Raw genomic sequence first — 26,694 nt, forward strand, 5'->3', positions numbered from 1 at the left:
TTACACATTTGTTTATCTAACCAGGGTATTCTTTTACTTTCCCCGCAGCTAACAATTTTAGGCAAAATGTGTAGACTTTTTGTGCTTCTGCAATTCACTTGTAAATCAGTATTTCTGGCCACACAGATTCACTCATCTTCAACATCTGAAAGATAGGAAACTCAGAAAGATTTGTTAGCAAAGTCCTTAAACACAGTATTTGAAGATAAATAAAGCACTATTTACATTTTTACAGTTCTCTGCTAATTTACCCCCACTGCCATAGAGGTGTAATTTGCATTTAAAAACAGATCTAAAGAATTTTCTTTTTTGCTATATCTGTATTTATGTCACCCTGTACTCTCAACTGTTTGTGAACATTCACATTGGCTTCCAATAATTTGTCATGTCCCATCTTCTTTTTATCATATTTCATTTTCAGATGGTCGTATACCTGTTTTAACTAGAAAAATGGTACCCAGGTCTTGGACATTTGCTTATTATTTTAATTAATTGTTTTGTACATTAGGATCACATGTCTGGTATATATCCCCTGGTTATTTAGATATGTTTAAATCTTCTGATCCTCATGCTCAACATTTGTTCTAAACAACACATCAACCTTTACAGTTTCCATATTGGATTTTCTCCATAAATGACCTATTCTTAACAAAATGCCATTTAAATCATGAGGATTTGGAGTAACAAATGAAATATTTTCCTTCATATCCTCATTCAAAGCATCTAAAATCATGCTCCTATGTACCAAGCCTACACACTCAAATGTAGGACTATAACCAACCAAATGTTCCATAATAGTAGGTATCCTGTGTCAGCTCATAAGGAGACTCTTTTTGCATTTGTTTGATCTTCCCATATATAGAAACATCAGATTATACACTGTACAATACACAGTAATTACAGTAATGTATCCCTTGTCCTATTAGGCTGAATACAGATCTGTTTAATTCTCATCCACAGACCATTTCCTATATAATTTTACATGATCCTTTGTCCTTTAGATGGATTTAGATTGTACATATTTCTAGCACCTTGCAAAATACAAAACCATTTAAAAAATCTGGTAAAATCATGGTAAGGCACCATTCCTATCTCTGAGTATTATGTTGAACTATTTTGGTTTGAAGGGTCTCATTACAAGCTGTCAAGTCTCTGGTGTGAGGTGGGTTGCTGAGAGGGTGTCCCTTGCGGCTGAGTACAGCGCTACCCTGGGAGTGATACACGGGATAAGGTGCCCAAAGGTGCATGGGTTGCCAGAAATTCTGCAGACTGGCTGGTTGGCAGTAGGTGGTTGGTGTGCAATGGGTAGCAATGTGGGCAGCCGTGCGAAGAGAAGTCTTGAGTAAGAAACAGCAGGGTAAACCAGGAACAGGGTCCGCAGCCAGGCCAGGGGTCATAAACCAGAAGACAGTCCGAAAAGAGTACAGGAACGAGCCGGGTCATACACAGAGGGCAGAGGATCAGGGAGTAGTCAGCTAAGCCGGAGTCAGAGCGAGGAGATAGACAGGATCACAGGTCAAGCCAAGCAGATGTCAAGCCAGGGGTTTTCAGGGTATACAAGGCACAGTAACACAGGAAGCTGTTGATAATCCAGCAAACTGCAAGTGTCAGTGGCAGGTTTAAATAGGCCGGTGGGGTGTGCCTACAATTGTCATGGCTGTCACGCATCTGCGTGCGCGCAAGGGCACGGAAACTCGTCTGGCGTATCCATGATGGTTACTGGCGGGATTGCCCACAACACGGCCATTTCTCTAACACAAGCTGTACTTCGCCTGTGTTATTATTATTGTTATAAACTGTGGTAGTCATAGTGGGTGCAGCTGGCAATGAATTCTCTGATTTAATATGAAAATCTTTTTCATATTCGATAGGAAGTTTGAATTCGACTTTTCCTGCAAATTGCTGGATTTTAGATTTGATGCATATCTGCATTCGTGTGAATTTCTCTCTAATTCCATAAATCTTTATTTCAATCTCTCATTTTCCTCTGATAATTCATTACAAAAGTTTAGATTTTGCAATCAATGCCTCCCTAATAGTAACTGCATGCAATTTTAAATTTATAGTCTCAGTTTTTTTTATACAACATCTAACAGGTCTTGTTGCTTCTATAAAGTGCATTTTGTGACTCAGTAATTAAATTTTTTTACTTTCTTAAATTTTGCTTTCAAAAATATTGTCCATTCTCTCAATTCCTTCATTAACCACTTGCCGACCAGCCGCCGTTATTATACGGCGGCAGGTCGGCTCTCCTGCGCAAACCCCGGTAGGTATACGTCTGTCCTTGCATAGGAGAAAGTGGGTGCAGGAGCGTGCCCGTGGGTCCAGAGGACTCCATGTAAACAAGGCGGTTCCCCGCTCTGCCAGATGACATGTCAGAGATCTTCTGTTCCCAGTGATCAGGAACAGCGATCTCTGTCATGTCCCTGGTAGCCAACCCCCTTACAATTTGAACACACCCAGGGAACACACTTAACCCCTTATAGCACTGATCAATCTAATAATGTCACTGGTCCCCAAAAAGTGTCATTTGGGGTCAGAATTGTCCGCCACAATGTCGCAGTCCCACTAAAAATCGCAGATCGCCACCATTGCCAATAAAAACAATGAAAATAAATAAAAGTCTGTAAATCTATCCCATAGTTTGTAGATGCAATAACTTTTGCACAAAACAATCAATATATGCCTATTGCCCGGCCCCACCCCCTTCCCTCTTTGTCGGCTGACTGACTTTGATTGACAGCAGTGGGAACCAATGGTGCCACAATACTGTCTCAGCCAATAAGGAGGGGAGTACTGGGCAGCTGAGACACTCCTTAAACATTGCTGAATCTAGATGGACCTCAGGTAAGTATTTGGGGGGCTAACGGGGGCTGCTGCACACAGGAGGCTTTTTATGGTAATGCATAAACTGCATTAAGGTAAAAACTTTCTGCCTTTGCAACCACCTTAATCTCTGTGGCAACCTTGGTTCTCCAAAGAGAAGCCTTTATTGGATCTCAGAACAGATGACAAAGTCCACAGAGTATTTGCAAAAAATACAATGATTAAAAGCCTTCGGAGTCCCACTCAAAATAATTAGTCCTTGTCATAGCAAACAGAGGCACTCCACCCATCCAGCAGATATTTCCAATCTATATTATGCACCTAGTTAGTTTCTATGCATGCAATACTGTACACTATTTTTAGGCCTGTGCGTCCATACTACTGTGTCAGAAATATTCTCCTAATATATAGCTTCTTCCCATTGACTTAAATGTAGGTGAATGTGGTTGGTTTTACCAGCATCTTTGATCTGTGACAAATAATGCCTTGTGGCCTTAAACAGCTGCAGGCATAAAGCTATTCAGATATTTCCTGTATAGTTTAAGACTAAATTACATTCTTTGTCACCATCAACTGGGTAAACAATTTACTCTTTGAAAATGTAATTTACCACAAACAGGGACATAAACATTTAACTCGCCCCCTGGAAGTCCTTTTTTACTACATGTCTATCAGGCAACCTGCATTTTACAATCCATTGTAGATAACCTTGTAAATAATCTCCTCTGTAATATTTAAATAGATAACCAACTATGAACAAGTTTCGCCCACAAGTACCAAGGTAAGGTATTTGCCTCTTGCATAGCCTTTTGATGTGTAAAAAGCAACTTATCTGGTCAATCATGTGTGCTAGACTGACATAACTATATATACATTAAAAACAACATAATATATACTTATATCTACAATACATACATTTTATACCTACAGGGATCAAGGCAGGAGTGACCCCATAGCAAGCGGCTTGCTATGCGTGAACTTTGCAAAAAAGGAGGAGCCAGGAGCGCCAGCAGGGAACCCCAGAAGAGGAGGTTCAGAGACACTCAGAGCTATTGTCTAGCATCAGACTGGGACTAGCGAAGGACATTTGTTAGTGCATGGACATGATAATGGCCAAAGGTGTAATCCATTAATTTTTTTTGTTGATGGTTTAAATTTCTCCATTAAAATTGGAACACTTTACCAGATCCAAGTCTAATTTAATTCCACTATAGCAGTGAGGCAAAACAAAAGAACAGATGAGGTGCAACAGCAATATTTATTGTTTGTACTAGTTTAACCACTTGCCGACCAGCCTTCGCAGGTATACTGCGGCAGGTTGGCTCTATTGTGCAAATCGCTGTAGCTGTACGTTGATTTGTGCAATAGATACAGCGGGTGAACACACGGCACCAGAGGTGTCCACGGCGCGGTACCAGAGCTGATGCGTGAAACCAGCGGCCGCGATGTCTGCCGGCCACCCGCGATCACTCCACAGAGAGCCAGAACAGGGATCTGTCAATGTAAACAAACGTATCCCAGTTTAGATAGGGGAGTAGAGAGAGATTGTCTGTTCCAAGTGATCAGAACAGCAATCTCCTCCTCCAGTCAGTACACTCCCCCCACAGTTAGAAACACCTCCCAGAAAACACATTTAATCTCTTGATCACTACTAGTGTTAATCTCTTCCCTGCCAGAGTTATTTATACAGTAATCAGTGCATTTTTATAGCTGTATTAATGTTACTGGTCCCAAAAAAGTGTCAAAAGTGCCCGATCTGTTTACCGCAATGTCGCAGTCCCGCTAAAAATCGTTGAGTAAAAGAAAATAAAAATGCCATGAAATCTATTCCCTATTTTGTAGACATTATAATTTTTGCACAAACCAATCAATATATGCTTATTGTGATTTTTTTTTTACCAAAAATATGTAGTAGAATACATATTGGCCTAAACTGAGGAAGACATTTGGTTTTTTTAATTTTTTGGGGGCATATTTGTTATAGCAAAAAGTAAAAAATATTTCTCTCTTTTCAAAATTGTCACTCTTTTTTGTTTATAGCGCAAAAAATAAAGACCGCAGAGGTGATCAAGTACCAGCTAAAGAAAGCTCTATGTGTGGGGAAAAAAAGGACATACATTTTGTTTGGGTACAATGTCATATGACCGCGCAATTGTCAGCGACACAGTGCCATATTGCAAAAAAAATCACCTGTTCATTAAGGGGGTAAATCCCTCCGGTCCAAAAGTGGTTAAACCAGATTCGTTTCCGAATAATGTGCATTTGCATTGACTTTAGACCTTCACTGCAGTATTTTACTGGGGACTATCATGAACAGGTTTTACAGCACTTATGCTGTGGTGTCTGTCCACTATATTAACCCACCAGTCAGTGAAGTAAGGTTAAAAACAATAAAAAGATAGAAAAAAAGGTTATTTATACAAGGTAAAAGATAATGTTTGGGAATAAGGCTAATAAGCTTAAAGGTTAATATCTTTGATGCATTATGGAGCCATTCTTTTAGAATGACACCCCAGTTCACTATTATGCCTCGTACACACGGTCGGATTTTCAGACAGTAAAGTGTTCGATGGGAGCTTCTTGTCGGAAATTCCGACTGTGTGTAGGCTCCATCGGACATTTTCCATCGGAATTTCCGTCGCACAAAATTTGAGAACTGGATCTCAAATTTTCCGACAACAAACTCTGTTCTCGTAAACTCCGATCATGTGTACACAATTCTGACGCACAAAGTTCCACGCATGTTCAGAATAAATTTCGAGACGGAAGTGCTCGGTCTGGTAAAAGTAGCATTCATAATGGAGATAGCACATTCGTCACACTGCAATTTTTAAAATATTTGAATGCAGCGCATTCTATTCTTCTTTATAATGCTAGAATAATGAAGTTGTTTTACTGCTCATATTCACAACCTGATTTCTTTATTATTTCTTGTGATCTCATGAATCATATTATTTTTTTTTCGTCAGATCTCCATAATAATGTTTGAAATTGTATTTATTTATTTTTTGGTATTTTTATCAAGATCTACTATTTTTTTTTTTATAGTGATCTCCCTAATATTTTTTCTCGTTTTGTGTGTCAAGTTACCACAACACCATTATTATCTTGTATTTTTTAATCTCAAGGATTGGTTGGTTGGTGTTGGTGCCCCTTGTTAATTTGACATTGTGTTTTTGAAATGTACCTGCCTACTCACAAACAAACTGTCCTTTTTGAAGTAAAGCACATAGGCAAGTATTTCTGAAAAAAAATCTATTTATTAGGGGGTCAAAACAAAATAAAGAGATAAAGAAATAAACGCTGGAGAAACTGCTGAAATTGGCGAAGCCTTTGTACCCCAGGACACACATCAACTATTTGCCAGCCAAAATTGGTGGCCTGAGGAGTCCATATAATAGTGAACACAATTTGGTCCAGGACTCCAAGAGATCAAGAACAGCAGCAGATGACATGTATGTCCCCAGGCTGTGGTCATACAACAGCCTGCATCTTTTGCCAGACCAGACTGAACCCAGGCCATCACGTTTTTGTCTTCCTTACATGCATCCTTCCAGGCTGTGGTGTTGAAGGTGTGGCAGGAGGTGGAGGCGGAGGAGGGGGTGGAGGAGGATAGTCCAACTCACACAGGTGTGTTTTGGGTGTAAGTTGGCCCCTCAACCCCTTATCTTGGGTGATGACCATAATTTCCTCACACAAGATGTGTTGGCCCTCCTCCATTTTCTGCATTTTGTATGCAGTCATGCATGCAAAGGCCTCTTGGAAAGTGGGGTTGGCTTTGAGGGCCTCATTAGCCTCCCTAATCAGCCTGAGCACTGCCTCCTCCACGTTACTCCCCTTCCTGGCCCTTTTGGTTTGAAGGCGGAGGGGAGGGACCTGAGATTCTGTGAGGCTCCTACTGGGCACGGCCACCTCCTGGCTGCCACTTACCCCCACCACCTCCTGGCTGCCACATTCCACCTCCACCTCCTGGCTGCCACATTCCCCCGCCACCTCCTGGCTACCACATTCCACAGCCTCCTCCTGGCTGAGGCTTTCCTGTGTATGAAAAAGGGACATAGTTTTAGTTTATTGTTCATCAATCACACACACAGCTCATGACTGATGCAAATTGAATGTTAATAAATAGAAAAGACTATCATTCTGACCCCAGCATTTTTCATTCTTGTCACAAACCTTTTTGGCTACTACTGTCTATTGATATATCAAACACTTTAATAAAGCAGCAATTAGTGATCAATAATAACATCTAATTCACATCATATATTTTACGACAAGAAATATGTTGAACAATGCTATACCTGGCTCAAGCTGGGCTCCTCCTGTCCTATCTGTCATAGTACCACAGCCTGAGGACATAAATATCATCTGCTGCAGCTCCTGATCTCATGGATTTCTGGACCTTAGTACACTCACGATTTTATGTGCTCCTCAGGCCACCAATTTTTTTTTTAAAAATAGGTCATGTCTGCCATGGGGACCTGTGGCTTCACCAACTCCAGCAGTTTCTCCAGCATTGCCTGCCTCTTTATTTTGTTATTATAATGCGGGTGTTTGACCTGCTACAGACAGGGCAGCTTCCTGTACTTGTCTTGGCAGAAAGCTGTGGTCTATGAACCCATCCATTTTCTCTGCAAGACAAAGCACACGACAAACCCTAATGTCAGGCAAAACTCTCTTAATCTTGATCCAATATAGGCCTCAATCTAGAAGCAGTATAGGCCACTGATGCACCAAGTTCAAATTTTACAGTCAGATCCATAAAAATTGGGACATCGACACAATTCTACACTTTTTGGCTCTATACACCACCACAATGGATTTGAAATGAAACGAACAAGATGTGCTTTAACTGCAGACTTTCAGCTTTAATTTGAGGGTATTTACATCCAAATCAGGTGAACAGTGTAGGAATTACAACAGTTTGTATATGTGCCGCCCACTTTTTAAGGGACCAAAAAAAAAGGGACAATTGGCTGCTCAGCTGTACCATGGCCAGGTGTGTGTTATTACCTCATTATCCCATTTGCAAGGAGCAGATAAAAGGTCCAGAATTAATTTCAAGTGTGCTATTTGCATTTGTAATCTGTTGCTGTCAACTCTCAATATGAGATTCAAACAGCTGTCACCATCAGTGAAGAAAACCATCATTAGGCTGAAAAAAAAACAAACCCATCAGAGAGATAGCAAAAACATTAGGTGTGGCCAAATCAACTGTTTGGAACATCCTTAAAAAGAAAAACTGCAACGGTGAGCTTAGCAACACCAAAAGACCCGGAAGACCACGGAAAACAACTGTGGTAAATGACCGAAGAATTCTTTCCCTGATGAAAAAAACACCCTTCACAACAGTTGGCCAGATCAAGAACACTCTCCAGGAAGTAGGTGTATGTGTGTCAAAGTCTATAAACAAGAGAAGACTTCACCAGAGTGAATACAAAGGGTTCACCACAAGATGTAAACCATTGGTGAGTCTCAAAAACAGGAAGGCCAGATTAGAGTTTGCCAAACATCTAAAAAAGCCTTCACAGTTCTGGAACAACATCCTATGGACAGATGAGACCAAGATCAATTGTACCAGAGTGATGGGAATAGAAGAGTATGGAGAAGGAAAGGCAAAGCATACCACCTCATCAGTGAAACATGGTGGTGGTAGTGTCATGGCGTGGGCATGTATAGCTCCCAATAGAACTGGTTCTCTTGTATTTATTGATGATGTGACCGTTGACAAAAGCAGCAGGATGAATTCTGAAGTGTTTCGGGCAATATTATCTGCTCATATTCAGCAAAATGCTTCAGAACTAATTGGACAGCCTTTCACAGTGCAGATGGACAATGACCTGAAGCATACTGTGAAAGCAACCAAATAGTTTTTTAAGGGAAAGAAGTGGAATGTTATGCAATGGCCAAGTCAATCACCTGACCTGAATCAGATTGAGCATGCATTTCACTTGCTGAAGAAAAAAACTGAAGGGAAAATGCCCCAAGAACAAGCAGGAACTGAAGACAGTTGCAGTAAAGGTCTGGCAGAGCATCACCAGGGATGAAACCCAGTGTCTGGTGATGTCTATGCATTCCAGAATTCAGGCTGTAATTGACTGCAAAGGATTTGCAACCAAGTATTAAAAAGTGAAAGTTTGATGGATGATTGTTAACCACTTGACGACCGCCTCACGCCGATGTACGTCGGCAAGGCGGCACGGACAGGCAAAATCACGTACAGGGTACGTGATTTGCCTTCCGCGGGTGGGGGGTCCGATCGGACCCCCCCCGCCGCCCGAGGCGGTCCCGTTCTGTCCCCCGGCGATCAGAGACGAGGGGGAGGCCATCCGTTCGTGGCCCCCCCCTCGCGATCGCCGCCGGCCAATGGGAACACTCCTTTGCTGCTGTATGCTAAACAGTAGGGATGAGCCGAACACCCCCCGGTTCGGTTCGCACCAGAACCCGCGAACGGACCGAAAGTTCGCACGAACGTTAGAACCCCATTGACGTCTATGGGACTCGAACGTTCGAAATCAAAAGTGCTCATTTTAAAGGCTAATTTGCATGGTATTGTCCTAAAAAGGGTTTGGGGACCCGGGTCCTACCCCAGGGGACATGTATCAATGCAAAAAAAACTTTTAAAAACGGCCGTTTTTTCGGGAGCAGTGATTTTAATGATGCTTAAAGTAAAAAAAAAAAAGTGAAATATTCCTTTAAATATCGTACCTGGGGGGTGTCTATAGTATGCCTGTAAAGTGACGCGTGTTTCCCATGTTTAGAACAGTCCCTGCACCAAATGTCATTTTTAAAGGAAAAAATCTCATTTAAAACTGCTTGCGGGTTTAATGTCATGTCGGGTCATGGCAATATGGATGAAAATCAGTGAGACAAACGGCATGGGTACCCCCCAGTCCATTACCAGGCCCTTTGGGTCTTGTATGGATATTAAGGGGAACCCCGCACCCAAATTAAAATAAGGAAAGGTGTGGGGCCACCAGGCCCTATATACTCTGAACAGCAGTATACAGGCGGTGCAAACAAGACAGGGACTGTAGGTTTGTTGTTAAGTAGAATCTGTTTGTAATTTTGAACATTTTTAACGTGTTTAGCTCCAGCCAAAAAATCTTTTCTAAGCTTTTTGGAAAACATAGGGAAGGGTTATCACCCCTGTGACATTTGTTTTGCTGTCTTTCCTCCTCTTCAGAAGATTTCACCTCACTTTTTTGTCCCAATGAAAAATGTTTTTTGAAAATTTGGGTTTTTTTGTGGAACAAGGATTGGAAAGCATCAGTGGAAAGGAGAAATTGTTTTCCCATATTAACTCTTACAGGAGAGAATTTCCCTTCCTAGGGGTAGATTTCATCTCACTTCCTGTTGTCTCCTTCCGTTTGCAAGTAGGAGTCGTTTGTAAGTTAGATGTTTGAAAGTAGGGTCCTGCCCTATATACTCAGCAGAAATTTGGGCCTTAGGTGTTGCTGTGGCCACAACACTGTAAGCCCTCACAGGGCCCTGCTGTGAAATATTAGATCAAGAATTGTAATTACATGCCCCTGTTGAACAGGAGCTGAAAAATTAGGCCTTAGGCACTGGTGCTGGTGCCACAACACTGCAACCCCTCACAGACACTCTAGTTGGAATGCAGGAACGAGCCCTGCTGCAAATTATTGCTTCAAAAATTGTAATTACACGCCCCTGTTAGACAGGGGCAGAAAAATTGGGCCTTAGGCACTGGTGCTGGTGCCACAACACTGCAACCCCTCACAGACACTCTAGTTGGAACGCAGGAACGAGCCCTGCTGCAAAGTATTGCATCAAAAATTGTAATTACACGCCCCTGTTAGACAGGGGCAGAAAAATTGGGCCTTAGGCACTGGTGCTGGTGCCACAACACTGCAACCCCTCACAGACACTCTAGTTGGAATGCAAGAACGAGCCCTGCTGCAAAGTATTGCATCAAAAATTGTAATTACACGCCCCTGTTAGACAGGGGCAGAAAAATTGGGCCCTAGGCACTGGTGCTGGTGCCACAACACTGCAACCCCTCACAGACACTCTAGTTGGAATGCAGGAACGAGCCCTGCTGCAAAGTATTACATCAAAAATTGTAATTACACGCCCCTGTTAAACAGGGGCTGAAAAATTGTGCCTTAGGCACTGGTGGTGGCACCCAGAACCAAAAATGTTCTTACAAGCTATCAGCGTGATGATTGAGGAGGAAGAGGATAATTACTCAGGGATAGTCACTCAGCATCAGCATAGGCAGTCTTTGAAGGGATCTGAGATTTCAAAAAAAATGATTCGGTTACATCAGCATCAGGTGCTTGGTAGCTGGTGGTGATCCAAGACTCATTCATTTTTATGAAGGTCAGCCGATCGACCGAGTCGGTGGACAGACGCACCCTGTGATCGGTTACCACGCCTCCAGCAGCACTGAATGTGCGTTCCGAAAGAACGCTGGATGCAGGACAGGCCAGTAGCTCAATTGCATACTGTGCAAGCTCTGGCCAGTGATCCATCCTCAAGACCCAGTAACCCAGAGGATTTTCGGTGGGAAAGGTGTCCAAGTCTGATCTTGCCCCTAGGTATTCCTGCACCATGTAAAACAGACGCTGGCGATGGTTGCTGGAACCGATCATACCTTGGGGCTGCGGACCAAAAAATTGTCTGAACGCATCGGTCAGACGGCCACCTTCTCCACCGCTCCTTCTTTGACTGACCGAAGCCTCAGCAACACGTTGTCCAGAAACAGGAGTTTGTAACCTCCCAGTCTCTGGGAACGCGTTGCACAGACCTTTCTGCAAGGCCTCCCGAAGATGTTTCATCCTCTGCTCCCTCTGCGATGGCAAGATAAGGTCCGCAACCTTACCCTTGTAACGTGGATCAAGGAGGGTTGCCAGCCAGTATTGGTCCTTCTCCTTGATACCACGAATACGAGGATCCTTACGCAGGCTTTGCAGGATCAGGGAGGCCATGCAGCGTAGGTTTGCTGAGGCATTCGGTCCGGAGTCCTCTGGGTCACTAAGAACGACATGGTCCGCAGCCACCTCCTCCCAGCCACGTACAAGTCCATGTGTTTCTTGGGACTGATCCCTTAAAGACTGCTGCTGATGCTGAGTGCCAGGCTCCACCTCCATACTGACACAATCTTCCTCCTCCTCCTCTTCCTCCTCGTCCTCTTCCTGTGTGATCGGCGGGCACGCAGGAACACTGTCTGGATAAAGGGGGCCTTGAGAGCTAAGGAAGTCCTCCTCTTCCTGCCTCTGTTCTGCCTCAAGTGCCCTGTCCATTATTCCACGCAGCGTGTGCTCCAACAGGTGGACAAGGGGGACAGTGTCACTGATGCATGCACTGTCACTGCTCACCATCCTCGTGGCCTCCTCGAATGGTGACAGGACAGTGCATGCATCCCTGATCATGGCCCACTGGCGTGGGGAAAAAAAAACAAGCTCCCCTGACCCTGTCCTGGTGCCATAGTCGCACAGGTACTCATTGATGGCCCTCTGCTGCGTGTGCAGCCGCTGCAGCATGGCCAACGTTGAGTTCCACCTGGTGGGCATGTCACAGATTAGGCGGTTCTTGGGCAGGTTAAACTCCTTTTGGAGGTCCGTCAGCCGAGCACTGGCATTATATGACCGGCGGAAATGCACACAGACTTTCCTGGCCTGCCTCAGGACATCCTGTAAGCCCGGGTACCTGCCCAAGAACCGCTGCACCACCAAGTTAAGGACGTGAGCCAAACAGGGCACATGGGTCATTTGTCCCTGTCGGAGGGCAGAGAGGAGGTTGGTGCCATTGTCGCAAACCACCATTCCTGCCTTAAGTTGGCGTGGCGTCAACCACCTCTGAACCTGCCCCTGCAGAGCTGACAGAACCTCTGCCCCAGTGTGGCTCCTGTCCCCCAAGCACACCAGCTCAAGCACCGCATGGCATCTTTTGGCCTGCGTACTTGCGTAGCCCCTTGAACGCCTACGGAGCACCGCTGGTTCCGAGGAAGAGGCCATGGAGGAAGAAGAAGAGGAGGGGGTGGAGGAGAGAGGTGTGTCACAATCATTAGCATTTTGGAGGCGTGGTGGCGGAACAACCTCCAACACTACTGCACCTTGTCCTGCATCCTTCCCAGCTGCCAGCAGAGTCACCCAATGCGCCGTGAAACTTAGGTAACGTCCCTGTCCATGCCTGCTGGACCATGAGTCAGCGGTAATATGCACCTTACCGCTGACCGCCCTGTCCAGCGAGGCATGGACATTGCCTTCCACATGCCGGTAGAGAGCCGGAATCGCCTTCCGTGAGAAAAAGTGGCGTTTGGGTACCTGCCACTGAGGAACCGCACATTCCACAAACTCACGGAAGGGGGCAGAGTCTACCAACTGAAAAGGCAGCAGTTGAAGTGCTAGCAATTTTGCCAAGCTAGCATTCAACCGCTGGGCATGTGGATGGCTGGGAGCAAACTTCTTTCGGCGGTGCAGCAGCTGGGGCAGGGAAATTTGCCTGGTACAATCTGACGTCGGTGTACCAAAAGCAGATTGCCCACAAGTACTTGGCTGTGACACACCTAATTTTACACCTTCATTCCTCTCACTGCAGGTCTCAGAGAGGACTGAAGGTCTAGTGGGGTTGGAAATCTCAGCTGATGAGGAGCAAGGAGAGATCCTCTTTGTTCTTTGGTGTGGGTCTTTTAGATACGCTTGCCAACGAACTGCATGGCAGGTCAACATATGTCTGGTCAAGCATGTGGTACCCAAGCGGGAGATATTTTGGCCACGCGAGATACGCTTGAGACATATGTTGCAAATAGCAGCGGTGTGATCTGATGCACTTGTCTCAAAAAAGGCCCACACCAAAGAACTTTTTGAATAACGCGCAGAGACTGCAGCGCCCTGCACATGTGGAGCTTTGGGGTGTGATGCAGTCAATGTGCTGCCCTTAGGCTGGCCCCTGGAGGGCATCCTGCCTCGTTGGTGATGTGCTGCCGCCTCCTCCTCCTCCTCCTTCTCCTCCTCTCTCCTATCAGGCCCCCACGTTGAGTCAGTGACCTCATCATCCCCTCCCTCCTCATCACTGGAGCAAACCTGGCAGTATGCTGCAGCAGGGGGAGCATGACTGCCAGATTGCTGTCCTTCTTGGGCACCCCCTCTGTCCGCGCTCATGTTACTGCCTTCATCGAGCTCAGTATCGTCATCAGAGCCTTCCAAACGCTGGGCATCCTCCTGGAGCATGTACCCAACACTGTGGTCAAACAGTTCGAGGGAATCCTCATGAGGACATGGTGGAGCTAGGGAAGGAGTCACTGATGACATTGAGCTGAGGGAAGAGGCCGCTGCTTTGCCAGACAAAGCACCCTGGGCATGGGTGAGAGAGGATGAGGAGGATGAGGACGGCTTGGTCATCCACTCGACCAAGTCTTCCGCATGTTGCGGCTCAACATGGCCAGCTGCCGAAAAAAAGGCCAAGCGTGTCCCATGGCCACGTGCTGATGAGGATGCACCGTCTCCACGACCAGCACTAGACACAGAGCCTGCTTGCCCTCTCTTATTGGCTTGTGACTGTCTGCCTCTCCTTCTTGGCCTTCCAGACATACTAATGGCCTGTAGCTGCACTAAGCTGGGATAGAACACCTGTAATTTTCTTCAAGTAGCTTTATATACTGTAACCAGACAAGCCTGCCTGTCAGTAGGAAGATAACAGGAACGGATCTAGCTGAACACTGTGAGCAGGACGCACTGTACTAAATGTAAATAGTCTAGCTGCCTGACCGTGGTACTAATAGGATCAAATAGAACACCTGTAATTTTCTTCAGGTAGCTTTATATACTGTAACCAGACAAGCCTGCCGGTCAGTAGGAATTTAACAGGAACGGATCTAGCTGAACACTGTGAGCAGGACGCACTGCACTAAATGTAAATAGCAGGAACGGATCTAGCTGAACACTGTGAGCAGGACGCACTGCACTAAATGTAAATAGTCTAGAAGATAACAGGAACGGATCTAGCTGAACACTGTGAGCAGGACGCACTGCACTAAATGTAAATAGTCTAGAAGATAACAGGAACGGATCTAGCTGAACACTGTGAGCAGGACGCACTGCACTAAATGTAAATAGCAGGAACGGATCTAGCTGAACACTGTGAGCAGGACGCACTGCACTAAATGTAAATAGTCTAGAAGATAACAGGAACGGATCTAGCTGAACACTGTGAGCAGGACGCACTGCACTAAATGTAAATAGCAGGAACGGCTCTAGCTGAACACTGTGCGCAGGACGCACTGCACTAAATGTAAATAGCAGGAACGGATCTAGCTGAACACTGTGAGCAGGACGCACTGCACTAAATGTAAATAGCAGGAACGGATCTAGCTGAACACTGTGAGCAGGACGCACTGCACTAAATGTAAATAGCAGGAACGGATCTAGCTGAACACTGTGAGCAGGACGCACTGCACTAAATGTAAATAGCAGGAACGGATCTAGCTGAACACTGTGAGCAGGACGCACTGCACTAAATGTAAATTGCAGGAACGGATCTAGCTGAACACTGTGAGCAGGACGCACTGCACTAAATGTAAATAGTCTAGAAGATAACAGGAACGGATCTAGCTGAACACTGTGAGCAGGACGCACTGCACTAAATGTAAATTGCAGGAACGGATCTAGCTGAACACTGTGAGCAGGACGCACTGCACTAAATGTAAATAGTCTAGAAGATAACAGGAACGGATCTAGCTGAACACTGTGAGCAGGACGCACTGCACTAAATGTAAATAGCAGGAACGGATCTAGCTGAACACTGTGAGCAGGACGCACTGCATTAAATGTAAATAGTCTAGATAGAAGATAACAGGAACGGATCTAGCTAAACTGAATACAGTGTATATATATATATGCAACACCTGGGATGCATATATATACACAATACACTGTAAGTGCAGCTAACTGACTGACTGTTCTGCCTAATCTATCTAACTCAAATCAAATGACACTCTCTCTCTCTCTCTCTATCTCTCAGCACACCGGAACACACACTACACAGGGCCGCCGTGCAGGCGGCCTTATATAGTGTGGGGTGTGTACTAAATCCCCTGAGCCATAATTGGCCAAAGCCACCCTGGCTTTGGCCAATTACAGCTCTCTCTACTGACGGCGCTGTGATTGGCCAAGCATGCGGGTCATAGTGCATGCTTGGCCAATCATCAGCCAGCAATGCACTGCGATGCCGCAGTGAATTATGGGCCGTGACGCGCCACACGAATTTAGCGCGAACGGCCCATAACGTTCGCAATTCGGCGAACGATCGAACAGCCGATGTTCGAGTCGAACATGGGTTCGACTCGAACACGAAGCTCATCCCTACTAAACAGCAGCAAAGGAAGTGATGTAATCTCCCCTCGGGTCGGTAGTTTCCGTTCCGGCCCGAGGAGAGACGACATGTGAGTGAGTGCACCAACACACACACACACAGTAGAACATGCCAGGCACACATTACACCCCGATCCCCCCCCCGATCGCCCCCCGATCCCCCCCCAATCACCCCCCCCCCCTGTCACAAACTGACACCAGCAGTTTTTTTTTTTTTTTTTTTCTGATTACTGCTGTGTCAGTTTGTGACAGTTACTGTGTTAGCACAGTTACTGTTACCCCCCTGTAGGTCTAGGGTACCCCCCTAACCCCCCCTAATAAAGTTTTAACCCCTTGATCACCCCCTGTCACCAGTGTCGCTAAGCGATCATTTTTGTGATCGCTGTATTAGTGTCGCTGGTGACGCTAGTTAGTGAGGTAAATATTTAGGTTCGCCGTCAGCGTTTTATAGCGTCAGGGACCCCCATATACTACCTAATAAATGTTTTAACCCCTTGATTGCCCCCTAGTTAACCCTTTCACCACTGATCACTGTATAACCGTTACGGGTGACGCTGGTTAGTTTGTTTATTTTTTATAGTGTCAGGGCACCCGCCATTTATTACCGAATAAAGGTTTAGCCCCCCGATCGCCCGGCGGTGATATGCGTCGCCCCAGGCAGCGTCAGATTAGCGCCAGTACCGCTAACACCCACGCACACAGCATACGCCTCCCTTAGTGGTATAGTATCTGATCGCATCAATATCTGATCCGATCAGATCTATACTAGCGTCCCCAGCAGTTTAGGGTTCCCAAAAATGCAGTGTTAGCGGGATCAGCCCAGATACCTGCTAGCACCTGCGTTTTGCCCCTCCGCCCGGCCCACCCAAGTGCAGTATCGATCGATCACTGTCACTTACAAGGCACTAAACGCATAACTGCAGCGTTCGCAGAGTCAGGCCTGATCCCTGCGATTGCTAACAGTTTTTTTGGTAGCATTTTGGTGAACTGGCAAGCACCAGCCCCAGGCAGCGTCAGGTTAGCGCCAGTACCGCTAACACCCACGCACGCACCGTACACCTCCCTAAGTGGTATAGTATCTGAACGGATCAATATCTGATCCGATCAGATCTATACTAGCGTCACCAGCAGTTTAGGGTTCCCAAAAACGCAGTGTTAGCGGGATCAGCCCAGATACCTGCTAGCACCTGCGTTTTGCCCCTCCGCCCGGCCCAGCCCAGCGCACCCAAGTGCAGTATCGATCGATCACTGTCACTTACAGAACACTAAACGCATAACTGCAGCGTTCGCAGAGTCAGGCCTGATCCCTGCGATCGCTAACAGTTTTTTTTGTAGCGTTTTGGTAAACTGGCAAGCACCAGCCCCAGGCAGCGTCAGGTTAGCGCCAGTACCGCTAACACCCACGCACGCACCGTACACCTCCCTTAGTGGTATAGTATCTGATCGCATCAATATCTGATCCGATCAGATCTATACTAGCGTCACCAGCAGTTTAGGGTTCCCAAAAACGCAGTGTTAGCGGGATCAGCCCAGATACCTGCTAGCACCTGCGTTTTGCCCCTCCGCCCGGCCCAGCCCAGCCCACCCAAGTGCAGTATCGATTGATCACTGTCACTTACAAAACACTAAACGCATAACTGCAGCGTTCGCAGAGTCAGGCCTGATCCCTGCGATCGCTAACAGTTTTTTGGTAGCGTTTTGGGGAACTGGCAAGCGCCAGCGGCCTAGTACACCCCGGTCGTAGTCAAACCAGCACTGCAGTAACACGTGGTGACGTGGTGAGTCCCATAAGTGCAGTTCAAGCTGGTGAGGTGGCAAGCACAAGTAGTGTCCCGCTGCCACCAAAAAGACAAACACAGGCCCGTCGTGCCCATAATGCCCTTCCTGCTGCATTCGCCAATCCTAATTGGGAACCCACCGCTTCTGCAGCGCCCATACTTCCCCCATTCACATCCCCAACCAAATGCAGTCGGCTGCATGAGAGGCATTTTCTTTATGTCCTCCCGAGTACCCCTACCCAGCGAACCCCCCAAAAAAGATGTTGTGTCTGCAGCAAGCGCGGATATAGGCGTGACACCCGCTATTATTGTCCCTCCTGTCCTGACAATCCTGGTCTTTGCATTGGTGAATGTTTTGAACGCTACCATTCACTAGTTGAGTATTAGCGTAGAGTACAGCATTGCACAGACTAGGCACACTTTCACAGGGTCTCCCAAGATGCCATCGCATTTTGAGAGACCCGAACCTGGAACCGGTTACCGTTATAAAAGTTAGTTACAAAAAAAGTGTAAAAAAAAAAAAAAATATGAAATAAAAAAAAAATAGTTGTCGTTTTATTGTTCTCTCTCTCTCTATTCTCTCTCTCTATTGTTCTGCTCTTTTTTACTGTATTCTATTCTGCAATGTTTTATTGTTATTGTTATTGTTATTATGTTTTATCATGTTTGTTTTTCAGGTGTGTAATTATTTATACTTTACTGTTTACTGTGCTTTATTGTTAACCATTGTTAACCATTTTTTTGTCTTCAGGTACGCCATTCACGACTTTGAGTGGTTATACCAGAATGATGCTTGCAGGTTTAGGTATCATCTTGGTATCATTCTTTTCAGCCAGCGGTCGGCTTTCATGTAAAAGCAATCCTAGCGGCTAATTAGCCTCTAGACTGCCTTTACAAGCCGTGGGAGGGAATGCCCCCCCCACCCCCACCGTCTTCCGTGTTTTTCTCTGGCTCTCCTGTCTCAACAGGGAACCTGAGAATGCAGCCGGTGATTCAGCCAGCTGACCATAGAGCTGATCAGAGACCAGAGTGGCTCCAAACATCTCTATGGCCTAAGAAACCGGAAGCTACGAGTATTTCATGACTTAGATTTCGCCGGATGTAAATAGCGCCATTGGGAAATTGGGGAAGCATTTTATCACACCGATCTTGGTGTGGTCAGATGCTTTGAGGGCAGAGGAGAGATCTAGGGTCTAATAGACCACAATTTTTTCAAAAAAGAGTACCTGTCACTACCTATTGCTATCATAGGGGATATTTACATTCCCCGAGATAACAATAAAAATGATTAAAAAAAAAAATATGAAAGGAACAGTTTAAAAGTAAGATTAAAAAAGCAAAAAAATAATAAAGAAAAAAAAAAAAAAAAAAAAAAAAAACCCCTGTCGCCCCCTGCTCTCGCGCTAAGGCGAACGCAAGCGGCGGTCTGGCGTCATATGTAAACAGCAATTGCACCATGCATTGCATGTGAGGTATCACCGCGAAGGCCAGATCGAGTGCAGTAATTTTTCCAGTAGACCTCCTCTGTAAATCTAAAGTGGTAACCTGTAAAGGCTTTTGAAGGCTTTTAAACATGTATTTATTTTGTTGCCACTGCACGTTTGTGCGCAATTTTAAAGCATGTCATGTTTGGTATCCATGTACTCGGCCTAAGATCATCTTTTTTATTTCATCAAACATTTGGGCAATATAGTGTGTTTTAGTGCATTAAAATTTAAAAAAGTGTGTTTTTTCCCCAAAAAATGCGTTTGAAAAATCGCTGCGCAATTACTGTGTGAAAAAAAAAAATGAAACACCCACCATTTTAATCTGTAGGGCATTTGCTTTAAAAAAATATATAATGTTTGGGGGTTCAAAGTAATTTTTTTGCAAAAAAAAAAAACTTTTTCATGTAAACAATAAGTGTCAGAAAGGGCTTTGTCTTCAAGTGGTTAGAAGAGTGGGTGATGTGTGACATAAGCTTCTAAATGTTGAGCATAAAATGCCAGGACAGTTCAAAACCCCCCCAAATGACCCCATTTTGGAAAGTAGACACCCCAAGCTATTTGCTGAGAGGCATGTCGAGTCCATGGAATATTTTATATTGCGACACAAGTTGCGGGAAAGAGACAAATTTTTTTTTTTTTTTTGCACAAAGTTGTCACTAAATGATATATTGCTCAAACATGCCATGGGAATATGTGAAATTACACCCCAAAATACATTCAGCTGCTTCTCCTGAGTATGGGGATACCACATGTGTGAGACTTTTTGGGAGCCTAGCCGCGTACGGGACCCCGAAAACCAAGCACCGCCTTCAGGCTTTCTAAGGGCGTGAATTTTTGATTTCACTCTTCACTGCCTATCACAGTTTCGGAGGCCATGGAATGCCCAGGTGGCACAAAACCCCCCAAAATGACCCCATTTTGGAAAGTAGACACCCCAAGCTATTTGCTGAGAGGCATATTGAGTCCATGGAATATTTTATATTTTGACACAAGTTGCGGGAAAGTGACACTTTTTTTTTTTTTTTTTTTTTTTTCATAAAGTTGTCACTAAATGATATATTGCTCACACAGGCCATGGGCATATGTGGAATTGCACCCCAGAGCCACGAACTTCCCGATCCCGGAGGAGATTTAAGGCCTCAAATATGTCCTTTCAAGAGATGGTGGAGATGGTGAACATCTTGAAGAGGGACGACTATGATGGGAAGTATGGACCTTACCTAAACCCAAATGTGAGAAAGGCCAAGATCATGACTAAAGTTGTGAAGAGAAAAAGGGGAAAAAAAACTGCGCTAAGGTGTGTCCTTATATGTGATACACAAATGTACATTAAACCCCTAAAAATAGGCAAATTGTGAAAATGCAGCAATTCTCTTATATAAAATCGATATAATAAAGTAAATTTAGAAACATAAGAATCGTGCTAACCTGTGAATATATATCAACCATAAATAAATGAATAAATAAATGAAATAATAAATCATTAACAGTACAATGTGAATAAGTGAAACATAAATAATATTACATACATCCCATAAACACCCAATCAAAATGACTATGAATGGGAGAACTAAGGTGATAAAATGGTAAATCAAACTTAGATATGCATAAGAGTTCAAATAGAACTAAATTAGTCTCTGTAGGTGACTAAAACAAACATCGTCCACCAGTGCACAAATGAGAATCAAGTTCCTCCACATGAAACAATCTTCATCTGCTATATGACACAAACTCATGATCCACCACCGCTATAGAAGAAGTTACTTCTTACCAAACGGCCACGATCCCCCACTACAGAGGATCATGGTAAGCATAAAAGACTGTAACTCTGGATACACCACATGTGCTGATCAGCTGCTGGGTCCTCTGATCACCTCATTAGATAAACAGGCTCATAGGAAATGCACAGCATGTAACAAGACATAAGAACTCTCATAGTGTAAAACCTTTCAAATTCATTAAAATATTGTAGACAAAAATACACTTACAAAAGTAGGTTCATAAGATTAACCTTAAGTCTGATGTGTCGGCCGTACACAATCGGACAGACCCGTCCTACTGGAAGCACAAGCAGTGACTCGAGATGACATCATCCTGCTCCGCCCTATGTGTTTCGTAACAGAATTACGCCATCCAGGGGCGCTAAGCGGACCCAAGGCTAATCTTATGAACCTTCTTTTTTAAGTGTTTTTTTGTCTACAATATTTTATAGACATGTGCATTTGTTTTCGTCCAAATGCATTTTCGGCCGAATTTCAGGTATTTTCATTATCGTTTTAACAAACGATAAAGAAAGTGCAGAATACGAAAACCGAAAGACCCGACATAAACAAATGCTTTATTTTCATTTTCGTTGCAACAACAGTTCGATATAGATAGGAAGTCAGATATGACACTGACAATAACAATCTGTGTCTATTGAACCTGTGGTCGAATGTGCCTAACCTTAACTCTATTAGTCCAAGATTATTCTACATAGGGAGAAAAGATTCGACATAGAGAGAAAAGATTCGACATAGAGAGAAAAGATCACTGCTGGAATTGGGTGGGGGAAGTAAAATAAAAATAATGATGATGATGATGAATGTTATTGCCCATTGTAACCAAAGAGGAGGGGCAGTGAAATAGCTAGAACTAAGTACACACGTACAGCCAACTTACTTTCACTTACGATTTGCTAGCAGAGAGAGATACACACACACAGAATCATTTCAGAAGACAGTCAATCTTAGCTGGTCCGTTTGTCAGAGAACCTGAATTATTTAGCAATTAAGCATAAGCACAGCAGCAGAAAAATAGTGAGGCAAGCTACAGTTCAACTTAACTTTTTCATAATAATCTGCTGCTATTGTGTTAGTGTTGTGAACTTGATAGTGTTGCTAGTGTTGTTATAGCCTCAGAGGCTGTCTGTGTTGTGGGGGGGATTTATTATTATAGATTCTATATTACGACGACATATCAATATCTGACACAGCGTCGGATGCCGCGCCCACTATTGCACTTGGAGATTGAGAAATGAATGTGGAAGTTGGCTGACTGTTGGGGTAGAGTAGACCATTCAACATGAACGACAAAGATTTGACAAAGCAACGAAAAACATACAAACGTCGAATCTTTGGCCTATGGTATCTGTCGAAAGTTCTAAGAAGATTCGACGGAGCAGCTACACTGTACGACGCTGCAATCGTACATTTCTGGTCAAATGCATCCGCCCATAAGCTATAGAAAAATTCTAATGTTGGTTGACTAGTAAAATAATGAATAAATATAATTATTACTAGTCATACAACATTAGAATTCTACTACAGCTAGCTTGTAGGCGGAAAATTTGACTGGAAATGTAGACATACAGTTTAGTCTTCAATGACAGATTCGACCTTAATTCATTTGGATTTTCGGACGAATGCAATTTTTAACGAAAAACGAAATAAATAAAAACAAATTTTGGGAGTAACTAAATAAATGTATTTTTCAGACGAAAAAGAAATTCCAAAACAAAATATTTCAGTGTGCACATGTCTAATATTTTAATAAATCTGAAAGTTTTTACACTATTGCAGTTCTTATGTCTCGTAACATGCTGTGCATTTCCTATGAGCCTGTTTATCTAATGAGGTGATCCGAGGACCCAGCAGCTGATCAGCACGTGTGGTGTATCCAGAGTTACAGCCTTTTATGCTTACCATGAATCTCTGTAGTGGGGGATCATGGCCGTTTGGTAAGAAGTAACTTCTTCTATATAGCGGTGGTGGATCACAAGATTGTGTCATATAGCAGATGAAGATGGTTTCATGTGGAGGAACTTGATTCTCATTTGTGCACGGGTGGACAATATTTGTTTTAGTCACCTACAGAGACTAATTTAGTTCTATTTGAACTCTTATGCATATCTAAGTTTGATTTACCATTTCATCACCTTAGTTATTTGTTCTCCCATTCATAGTCATTGTGATTGGGTGTTTAAGGGATGTATAAAATATTATTTATGTTTCACTTATTCACATTGTACTGTTAATGATTTATTATTTCACTTATTTATTCATTCATTTATGGTTGATATATATTCACAGGTTAGCGCGATTCTTATGTTTCTAAAGTTGTGAAGAGTCTGCACCAGAATTTTGGGGTATGGCGATCCAAGGATCAACTGAGGAAACAATGGTCAGACCTCAAATTGAGGGAGCAGGATCAGTACAGAAGGATGAAGAGAGTTCTTCAAAATTAAGTAGTTGTGTGTTCCTATTATTATTATTACTTACATGCTGCTCCATGTGCTTTTCATTACTGTTGTACGTTTTAAAATGGCAACTTTCATGTTCATGGGCACAGTAATTGGTCATAGGAAACATTGTTCGTTCGCCCACTAAAATACAATGTTTTGGGCAGATGCAGGTTAACTACATTTGTTCAGGCCTATTTGTATTAAAAGAAGTTTGTTGTCTAGATAGGTTTGTAACTAGAATAAAATGGAAAATTGATTCAGTGTAAGGTGAGGACACTCAGCAGCTGTTTACTCATCTGGACGCAGGAGCACTAGTGTGGGACACCAGAAAAAACTTTTTAGGGTGTCCCACACAGGTGCCCCAGTGGATACTAGGGGTGTCTCCATGTGTGAAACTTGTACAAAAAAAGAAGTATTCCAGCTTTAGAAAGGAACTAAAAATGTCTTCAGCTTGGAACTCTGACAAAACAGACAATTGTACATGACACTTCCAAGTAATGTTTCATATTCCTATTTCTGCCCTCAAATACCTGTGTGCTAAGTATACCTTTTTTTATTCACATAGGGGAGAAAAGACTCAGGACATCCGACGACACCAGGGACCCAACACCTCCTAAAGAAGGGGAAATCCCAAAACCAAAAGCAGAGGATGAGGAGGGAGACCTTTTTGAAGTGGGCGAAATAGTGACCAAAACAGGTGAGTGTCTGAGACCACAGCTTCAGGTAATAGATGTATGCCTGCATATTTATAATACATGGTGTATTTTTTTTTATTTTAGGTGATATGGATGTTGTGGAAGAAGAATCTCTTTTCACAAGTTACAGTGCCCAGATCCTCATCGGGGAGATAATGGGGTGCAATCATGATTTAAAAAAGATAAAGGAAAACATCAATGATGTTCAACAAAAAATGAAGAATATCATTGATGTTTTAGGCAGAATAAAAAACACACCAAAATTGTACCATTTTCTCGTGTATTTTTGCTTTTAAAAACAAGTATTTTAAGTGTGTCAAAATGTGCTATCTGCCATCCCAGGATATCAATGTACACATTTTGTGGGTGCAACCCCTTCCTCGCAACTGAAGTAGGTGAGAGGAAGGGGTTGCACCCCCAAAACACGTCCATTGATCACCCATGATGGGAGCTAGCACATGTTGACATTAGGCATGAGATCAGGAGGGAAATTCCCATTTTAAATCCCAATTTGTGTGCATCTTCAAAATTTGGTTTTTACAAGGGTGACATCACCTCATCTGATGAAGGCAACATCAACACAGTTTGGACATACTAATTAGGGATGGGTCGAACACCCCCCGGTTCAGTTCGCATCCAGAACATGCGAACAGGCAAAAAATTTGTTTGAACACATGAACACCATTAAAGTCTATGGGACATAAACATGAATAATCAAAAGTGCTCATTTTAAAGGCTTATATGCAAGTTATTAAGGGCGGGGCCACCCGGTGACCCCGCCCCCCTCTGAAGCACAAGGACTTCCCTATGGCTTTCCCCGTGGTGACAAAGGGGGAGGGGTCACCCGTTACATAACTGGGTGACCCCACCCCCTCTGACACACGGGGAAAGCTATAGGAAAGTCCCTGTGAAGTCCCCGTGCATCATAGGGGGTGGGGTCACCGGGTAGCCCCTGCCTCAGTTATATAAGAACTGTCAGAAGAATAGAAGCGCCACACAGCAGGAACCTCCCATGGATGCGGATTGTCCAGAGAACGAAGCGGGGAAGAAGACGGAAGAAGTGACAAGAAGACCGAAGGAAGAGGATCAGAGGAAGAAGCAGAGGAAGAAGCAGAGGAAGAAGCGGGGGAAGAACAAAATGGAGGAAGAAAACCGAATGAAGACCAGAAGAAGATGGAAGAAGAAGCGAGGAAAGAAGAAGACATTAATAAAGGAATTGTCAAAAACCAGCTATTGTCTTTTTTAACATTTTTGACACTTTTTTGTGAAATGGTAGGTGTACATTTGTACCCCATTGCCATTTCACACAGGGGGGTGGGATCTGGGGGTCCCCTTGTTAAAGGGGCTTCCAGATTCTGATAAGCCCTCCACCCGCAGACCCCCACAACCACCGGGCAAGGGTTGTGGGGATGAGGCCCTTGTTCCCATCAACATGGGGACATCCTCCCCATGTTGAGGGCATGTGGCCTAGTACAGTTCAGGGGGGGCACTCTCTCATCTCCCACCTTTTTTCCTGTGGCCTGTCAGGTTGTATGCTCAGATAAGGGTCTGGTATGGATTTTTAGGGGCACCCCCACGGCATTTTAAAAAAAAATTTGGTGCGGTGTTCCCCTTAAAATCCATACAGACTTTTTTCCTTTAGAAATGTCATTTTGTTCCCGGACTGTTGTAAACACGGGAAACATGCGCCACTTTACAGGCACACTATAGACACCCCCAGGTATGAAATTTAAAGGAATATTTCACTTTTATTGTTTCACTTTAAGCATTATTAAAATCACTTCTCCCGAAAAAACGACCGTTTTTAAAACTTTTTTTGCATTGATACATGTCCCCTGGGGCAGGATCCAGGTCCCCAAACATTTTTTATGACAATAGCTTGCATAGTAACCTTTAAAATTAGCACTTTTGATTTCTCCCATAAATTTTTAAAGGGTGTTCCTGCGAACACCCCAAATTGTTCGCTATTCGGCGAACGGGCGAACAGTCAATGTTCGAGTCGAACTCATGTTCGACCCGAACAGACAGTCCATCCCTAATACTAATGTCTGATATTGCCTTCACTTTGTCAAAGTCGAACTTTGTAAGTTCCTGAGTAGGGATGAGCCGAACACCCCCCGGTTCAGTTCGCACCAGAACCTGCGAACGGACCGAAAGTTTGCACGAACGTTAGAACCCCATTGACGTCTATGGGACTCGAACGTTCGAAATCAAAAATGCTCATTTTAAAGGCTAATTTGCATGGTATTGTCCTAAAAAGGGTTTGGGGACCCGGGTCCTACCCCAGGGGACATGTATCAATGCAAAAAAAAACTTTTAAAAACGGCCGTTTTTTCGGGAGCAGTGATT

The sequence above is a fragment of the Aquarana catesbeiana genome, linkage group LG08 (genome assembly GCF_042186555.1).
Source record: "Aquarana catesbeiana isolate 2022-GZ linkage group LG08, ASM4218655v1, whole genome shotgun sequence".
NCBI lineage: Eukaryota > Metazoa > Chordata > Amphibia > Anura > Ranidae > Aquarana > Aquarana catesbeiana.